Source organism: Penaeus monodon, chromosome 32, assembly GCF_015228065.2.
Source record: "Penaeus monodon isolate SGIC_2016 chromosome 32, NSTDA_Pmon_1, whole genome shotgun sequence".
NCBI classification, from domain to species: domain Eukaryota; kingdom Metazoa; phylum Arthropoda; class Malacostraca; order Decapoda; family Penaeidae; genus Penaeus; species Penaeus monodon.
This window is the reverse complement of record NC_051417.1, coordinates 18670432-18670962: the sequence shown is the minus strand read 5'-3', so window position 1 is coordinate 18670962 and position 531 is coordinate 18670432.

Here is a 531-nt window from a genome sequence, read left to right as displayed (position 1 = left end):
AGTCAGACTACCAAAACTCTCGATCGCATGAACGTGGGTTCTCTCAGACCAACCATCCAGATGCTCTGCTTGACCTTTCCCTCCAACGGCCCGAATGATACTAAGCTGAGGCTTGAAACTCACCAGGTTAGCTGTAGTCCCACCTTCGTTTGAGGACTAGTGCTCGCTGAGGGGCCCCACTTCCCATCAAATGCTCGATGCGGGGCCCATGGGAGAGGAATTGCTCTCGGTGGTTTCCTCGCGCCGTCATTTGCGTGGTTACTGCGTTACTCGGTGCATAAAATATATATTTGTGTGATTTACAATTCCGTTTCCCCAGTTCAGTGGAAGAAAGAATGATAGATTCAAAAATTCAGGAAAGGGATCGACGCCACATTGACTTTCACGTGAAAATGAAAAAATCTAAATATGATATAAAACTAGGTATAAATTCGAATAGTCATTGATTATTAAGTTTGCAAGCAATGCACAAAATCATAAAAAGTTGACTGACTACTCTTGGAAGCACATACAAATAAACTACCAGCTAGA